The sequence below is a fragment of the Sardina pilchardus genome, chromosome 23 (genome assembly GCF_963854185.1).
Source record: "Sardina pilchardus chromosome 23, fSarPil1.1, whole genome shotgun sequence".
NCBI classification, from domain to species: domain Eukaryota; kingdom Metazoa; phylum Chordata; class Actinopteri; order Clupeiformes; family Clupeidae; genus Sardina; species Sardina pilchardus.
The window spans coordinates 16496485-16503984 of NC_085016.1; positions in this window are offsets into that span (position 1 = coordinate 16496485).

Consider the following 7500-nt stretch of genomic DNA (forward strand, 5'->3'; position numbering starts at 1 on the left):
CATGAGTCAGCAGCAGCCTACTGTGAGTGCCAGTGACACAAGTCTGATTTATTCTTGAACAGAAAATCAGAAGTGTGCGCGTGTGTGTGTGTGTGTGCATGTGTGTGTTTGTTTGGGAGTGTGTGCGTGCATCAGGGGATTTTCCTGGACAAAAATGAGTAAACTAGTAGAAATTGGTAAAAAATAAAGTAAACTACCCAGGACAGTGTTGAGAAAATTATGAGTATGTATGTATCAGTGAGTCTGTGAACATGGGTATATGTGCGTGTGTGGGTGTGCATGTGTATCTGTGTGTGTTATGTGTGATTGTGTGCAATTGTGTGTATGTGTGTGTTCATCACTCACCTCATCATAAGGGACTGGTGAGCTGTCAGTCACATCACAGTGCTGCTGTGGCCTCAAGCTTTCCTTTCCCCGCGGAGCAAAGGCTTCTGGGACTGGGCGCTGAGGAGAGGAGCATTACTGAGTACAGGACTCTCCAGTGTTACTTTTACATCATTGATCAGCTGTCAGGTGATACAGAGGAACAGCACAGACAGCAATGCTATTGACCTCTAATTACAGCAGAACTACTGACCTCTAAAGACTGCAGAGCTACTGACATCTAAACACAGCAGAGCTACTGACCTCTAAACACAGCAGAGCTACTGACCACTCTAACCTCTAAATACAGCAGAGCTACTGACCACTCTAACCTCTAAATACAGCAGAGCTACTGACCACTCTAACCTCAAAAGCTACTGACCACTCTAACCTCAAATAACAGCAGAGCTACTGACCTCAAATAACAGCAAAGCTACTGACCTCAAATTACAGCAGAACTACTGACATCTAAACACAGCAGAGCTACTGACCTCTAAACACAGCAGAGCTACTGACATCTAAACACAGCAGAGCTTACTGACCTCAAATTACAGCAGAGCTACTGACATCTAAACACAGCAGAGATAACTGACCTCAAATTACAGCAGAGCTACTGACCACTTTAACCTCTAAATACAGCAGAGCTACTGACCACTCTAACCTCAAATTACAGCAGAGCTACTGACCACTCTAACCTCAAATTACAGCAGAGCTACTGACCTCAAATAACAACAGATCTACTGACCTCAAATTACAGCAGAACTGACTTCAAATTACAGCAGAACTACTGACATCAAAACACAGCAGAGCTACTGACCTCTAAACACAGCAGAGCTACTGACATCAAATTACAGCAGAGCTACTGACCTCTAAACACAGCAGAGCTACTGACATCAAATTACAGCAGAGCTACTGACCTCTAAACACAGCAGAGCTACTGACATCTAAACACAGCAGAGCTACTGGCCTCTCGGACTTCTAAACACAACAGAGTTACTGACCTCACTGACCTCTCTGACCTCTGCAGCAGAGCAACTAACCTCTTCCTCCAGGCACTGTAGCAGGGCGCTGGCATCGGCATGTGAGAGTTGGGGATGGTGATAAGGGGAGCTGGCGTGTGATTGGGTGGTTGGCTGACAGCGGTACAATAGGTTGTCCTCTGATTGGGGGTTGCAGCGATACAAGAGGCTGTTTTCTGATTGGGTAGGTGGCTGAGAGTGGAACAGCAAGTTGTTCTCTGATTGAATGGGTGGCTGACAGTGGTACAGCAGGTTGCTCTCTGATTGGGTTGGGGGCTGACTGTTCAACAACAGGTTTTTGTCTGATTGGGCGGGGTACTGAGAGTGGAACAGCAGGTTGCTCTCTGATTGGGTTGGGGGCTGACAGTGGAACATCAAATTGTTCTCAGATTGGGTTGGGGGCAGATAGTGGAACATCATGTTTTTATCTGATTGGTTGGGGGACTGAGAGTGGGACAGCAGGTTGCTGTCTGATTGAGAGTAGCAGTGGTAGAGGGAGGTTTTATCAGTTTTGGGGGATGGAGGTCTCATCACCCACACTGGCTCAGAGGGGAGGTCGGGGGTATACGGGGATCGCACGGCCTTCTGCTTCACCTCCTCGATGGCCTCTCTGATGTCCTTGATGGCCTGAGAGACAACATCTCCAGCATCTTTGACAGATGCCACCCCTACAGTCTGATTGGACAGAACACACTCCACTCCAGTACTCTGACTGGGTACTTCAGACTCTACCCTTATGCTCTGGTTGGACAGAACATGTTCCATACCCACAGCCTGATTGGGCAGAACAGATTCCACCTCTGTATCCTGATGAGAAGGAAGAGGTTCAATCCCCACACTGTAATTGGACAGACCAGACTTCACCCCTGCAGTCTGATTGGGAGGAACAGGCTCCATCCCAATGGTCTCTTCCATCAGAGCATTCTGATTGGCTGAAACAGAGTCTAATAGTCCCATTACAGCTGACTGAGGATCTAGAGGTTCCTCCTCCGTGATGGGGGGAGCGCCGTCCCATTGGCCAGCTTCACCGTCACTCTCACTGTCTGACTGTTCATGATAGTGGTGCAGGCGGGACCCCACAGATGCCTGCTGCAGGAGGAGGTGCATGGGGGCATTAGTGGGTGTAGAATGAGTGGGTGAGGTCTGGGCAGGGGGTGTGGTTTGAATGTCTGTGACCTCATGAAAGGGTGTGGCTTGAGGGGATGAATCTTGATTGTTGACGGTATTCAGGAAAGGAGGTGTGGTGATAGGAGTGGGTGTGCCCTGCTTGCTGATTGGTATAGTGACAGGAGTAGGTATGGCCTGATTGCTGATTGGTGTGGTGAGAGGAGTGGGTGTGGCCTGATTGTTAGTTGGTGTGGTGAGGGGAGTGGGGGTGGCCTGATTGCTGATTGGTGTGGTGAGGGTAGTGGGTGTGACCTGATTGCTGATTGGTGTGGTGAGGGAAGTAGGTGTGGCCTGTTTGCTGATTGGTATAGTGAGAGGAGTGGGTGTGGCCTGTTTGCTGATTGGTATAGTGAGGGGAGTGGGTGTTGCCTGGTGCTGAGGCCAGGAGGGAGGAGCTCCAGGCTGAGTCTTCTCAGGAGGGTGGGGCTTACAGGGAGGTGGGGCCTGGAGGAAGTCCTGTGATTGGTAGTTCTGAGTGGCCAGAGGCATGACTTGGGCTCCGGTCTCCACCCACATCCCATCCTTCTGCCAATGAGAGTTCTGAAAGTTGGGATGGGAGGGGCTTTGGCTCATGCCCCCTGTGTACTGGTTGAGTGACTGAGGTACTTCAGTACCATCTCTCTCTCCAGACACTCTGTCTATCATAAACTCCTCCTTGCTTTCTCTTTCTCCTGGGATTCTGTCCATAGTAAACTCTTCCTCCCTTTCTTTCTGTCCTGGGAATCTGTCCATCATAAACTCCTCCGGCTTCTGCTGCGGTCTCTCCCGCTGCTGCTGAGGTCTTTCCTGCTGTGTGTCTGTGCACTCTTGGTCTCCACCTCTCCTCTCGTATGCATCTGGCTCCTCCCACTGAGTCTTCATCTGGGTCTCTCTAAGGTACTCTCTTCTCTCCCATTGGGTCTGACCTCTGTCACCCTCTGATTGGTTCTGACCCCTCTCCCACTCTGATTGATTCTGATCTCTCTCCCGCTCTGATTGGCTCTGATGTCTGACACTCTCTGACTGGTTCCTTTCACTGTGCTCTGATTGGTTCTGGTTTTCATCCATGAGGACCTGGTGCTGGACCCCATCACTATGATCTGATTGGCTCTGTACTCTCGCAGCATGCTGGGATTGGACCTGTTCCATCACACTGTGCTCTGATTGGCTATTCTCCCTTGTGGCCTGTTCTGACAGGCTCTGTTCAATCATGGCATGTTCTGATGGGCTCTTCTCCCTTGAAGCATGTTCTGAGTGGCACTGGTCTTGTCTCGGTTTGCTGTGGATTGGAGATGGGAGGACTCTGGTGGGCTCTAGGACCCTGGGCTGGTCTGCAGGTGTGTGTGGAGCCTCTGGGAATGGGAAGGGCTCCTCAGGACTCTGAACTGCAGAGCGGCACACTCTCCAGTCGGGCTGATGAGGATAATGATGAGGGATACTGTTGGCCTTCTGATTGGATGTCTCTCCCAGATGGATCCCGTCTCCTGGCTGATTGGCTGGCTCTTTGTATTGTCTGACTTGTTCTGTCAGCTGAAGGTTCTCTACCTGCTGATTGAACGTATCACGTAGCTGGTGGATCATGGCTGCATTACTTGGCTGGTGGATCCTCTCTCCTGGATAACGGTCTGTCTCTTCTAGCTGGTGGATCATGTGATTGGCCCTCTTTCCCTGTTGGATAGATCTATCTCCCATCTGCTTGGACCCCACTCCTAAATGGAGGTTCCTTTTGGGGAGCTGATTGGTTCTTTCTCTCTGTAGGTGAACTCTCTCTCCCAGTTGATTGATTCTCTCTCCCAGCAGACCCTCTAATTCTCCTTGCCGATAGGCTCTCTCTCCCTGCAGGTGAACCCTCCCTGGTAGCTGATTGGTTCCCTCGGCTTGTCTCCAGGAGTGGGCAAGGCCTGGTCCAAGTTCTCCACGTGGCGCTTCCCTGTGAGTTTGTCTGGAGGCAGGTGCATGGTGCCAACGCTGCTGTGGGTAGGCGTGGGGGGAGGGGGTTGGGTGGTGGGGCTGCTGCAGGGGAGCGTGGGGTGGCACGTGCCTCTGTGGAGGGGTGTGGTGTGGGGGAAGGTGCTGCTGGAGGTGGCTGAGGGCCTGATGAGGGTGGTGCTGTTGGTGTGGTTGGTTCTGGTTGTGGTTCTGGTGGGGAAACGGGTTGTCCTGGTGGAGGTTCTGCTGCTCTAGGAGGTTCAGCTGGCAGGGCCTCAATCGCCTGCGGCCGACCTCTCCGGACTTCCCAGGATACATCTGTGAAGCAGGTGCCGAAGCTCTGCCCACTCCCTCCACTAGGGGGCCTCGCTGGGACCCGGGCCTGTGGCTCATCACTGTCAGCCCTAAAGCACACACACACACACACACACACACACACAGAGCGTTATCAACACACAGAAACACACATCATCATTACACACACATTGTCATCATCACGCACATGCGCATACAAACACAGTCATACATCAAACTTCAGTCCTGAGGTATAACATAAGGCAAAAATTCATGCTTTCCTATATGCACACACAGCATCCACAGTATACAGGTTGTGTGTGAAGAGTAATATCTGTGTGAATGCATGTGTGTATGCGTACATAAGTGTGTGTGTGTGTGTGTGTGCAGTGCACGCATGCGTGTGTGTGAGGAGTCATGTCTGTGTGAGTGTGTGTATGCATAGCGCATACGTGTGTGTGTATGTGTGTGTGTGCGTGTGTGTGTATGTGAGCCGTCATATATGAGTGCGTTTGTGCATAGTGCATACAGTGCGTACATAGTGTGTGTGTGTGTGTGTGTGTGTGTGTGTGTATGCATGTTGAGTATATGTGTAAGCAGATGGGAGTCTCTTATGGCTTTGCTCCTCATGAGGGAATCTAAAGGCCCATCTGTCAGACTCTACAGAGATCTGTGGTTTAACCTCCTACCACTCTCTCAGCTTACACACACACACACACACACACACACACAAACACACACACACACACACACACACACACACACACACACACACACACACACACACACAGAGAGAGAGAGAGATAAATAAACAGCGTTTGATATAGCAGCAACAATTCACTTCAATCTCAACTTTCTGTCGTTTGTAACGTTAGCAACTTTACTTTAAGAGCCAATTGCATAGTTGGAAATTGTAGCGGTCTCTTGTATTACTCTTTATTACCCAAAATCAATATACAGCAGTCGTTCCTGAAAACAAACATCGCTTTGTTTGCATCCACTTCAAAATGGAGTGATGGTTTGGCAGAAGTAATAGCCCACTAATCACTATAATCCTTTGTTCACAACGACATACTGTATATGACACGTCTGATCAAATCACCTGTCAAAACGTTAGAGGCCTTCTACTGACGCACAGCGCCCGGTAATATCTCTCAGGTGCGCGTGTGTAGTTTGACGAGGATTAACGGTTAGGGTTCGCCGGGTTCACAGTATCTTACTTCTTTCGGTTTCTCATTTTAAGTAATTAAACATCCACAAAACAGTTGACTAACGGGATATGGTTGCGCAGGGAGTCGTGCCGGGGGAGTCTCGCTTACCTGTCGGTGCTGCGGGCCAGGAAAGTGTGTCAGCGGGTCCTCATTTTCTTTGGTGCTCGCGGATCTCCGGTCAGCGCGCAGGGATTAGGTTAAGCGCACGCGCCCGCCTCCCCCAGCCGGTGACATCAGACCGGATTACACACAAAGCGCAAAGCTGCCCCTTACAAACAGCCCGCCCCAGCCTCCCCACATACACATGAACACACACACACACACACACACACACACACTCACAAAAAAAACACACAAACATGACTGTTGACTCTGAGCTAAGAATCACCTGCCCGTGTGTGTGATCTTAAAAGAACTCATGCAATAGTCATGCAATGCCCTCAGAAACGATATAGGCCTACTTAAAAGGGGGGTGCTTATTTAACATACTGTAGACTACTTTCCGCACAGACAATTGCAACGTCTGTTTTGCGGCTACCTTTTCAAGTTATCATACAGCTAGGCCTGCCATTTCACAACAGCTGCTTCCCCCACACAACCAAATTATTGCTATAGTAATTATAATTGCTATAGCAATTTGGGGTGGTGTCATGTGAGCATGAACACAGGCAAGTGAAAGATGAATATTTACTTAGATCCTATGTTGTGGAATATGTCAGCATGCCATCTTCCAGACAAACGATAATTAAAGAACTGTATATTAGAAACGGGATTATAAAACCAATTAACAAAGGAAGAAGTCAGCAGCATAGGCTTCATGGCTGGATTAGGCCTAGCCTTCATCTCATCCAACACTCAAAACAGTGGTATTTGTTTCCCCGATTATTTCCCAGGATTTTGCGCTTTGTTCTAAACTTTTAGCCAACACACTATGATTTGGCACTGCGTATTCCACTCAGAAGCTGGCTACATGCTACCATAGTTCACTTTCAGTAGCAAAATAGGCTATAGGAACTCATCATTATGTTTCCATTGCCAGATGGAAGGCTTACAACCACTTATATTGTTTTTAGCTGTGGTTTAAAGTGAAAAAAGAGTCTGACCCATGTGTGTGACCATGATGAAAGAACTAAGGGAACTAATTTGATGTGATGAGAAAATCCAGAATAATTTAGAATCAACTTCAAATCAACCTCCCGGAGGCATCTGCGTGACCTTCGCACCAGACAAGGACAGGCCATTGGGAAGTTTTCCCAGTCAACCACAGTCCTTTGAACGCCGGTGTTCATTCCCAGATGGATATTATTCTATACAGATGCAGCAAGTGGTGTGCATGTGACTCATAATAGCAATAAGAATATGTCATAATTATTACAACTGTATTCAAACTGTGACGTATCCAGCTCTGGACAAGAAGTGCTAAGACATCAGAAACTGAACTAGGAGCAGGTGAAGTGCCATGCTCAGAGCTGTGATCTACAATCTACATGTAGATAAATGACCAAACAGCTACCTGCTCACTTTCTGGTCTATCACTG